Below are 267 nucleotides of genomic sequence, written 5' to 3' on the forward strand. Positions count from 1 at the left end.
CTCTTCCTCATCCTCATCCTATCCTCATTCTCATTCTCGTCCTCATCCTTTCCTCCTCCTCATCGTCCTCCTCCTCATCATCCTCCTCTTCATCTTATCCTCATTCTCATCTTCCTCCTACCCTCATCCTCATTCTCGTCCTCATCCTATCCTCATGCTGTTCCTCATCCTCATCCTATCCTAATCCTCCTCCTCATCCTCCTCCTCATCCTATCCTCTTCCTCATCCTCATCCTCATCCCGATCCTATCCTCATCCTCATCCTCAG

This window comes from Lupinus angustifolius, chromosome LG05 (genome assembly GCF_001865875.1).
Source record: "Lupinus angustifolius cultivar Tanjil chromosome LG05, LupAngTanjil_v1.0, whole genome shotgun sequence".
In the NCBI taxonomy this organism is placed as follows: domain Eukaryota; kingdom Viridiplantae; phylum Streptophyta; class Magnoliopsida; order Fabales; family Fabaceae; genus Lupinus; species Lupinus angustifolius.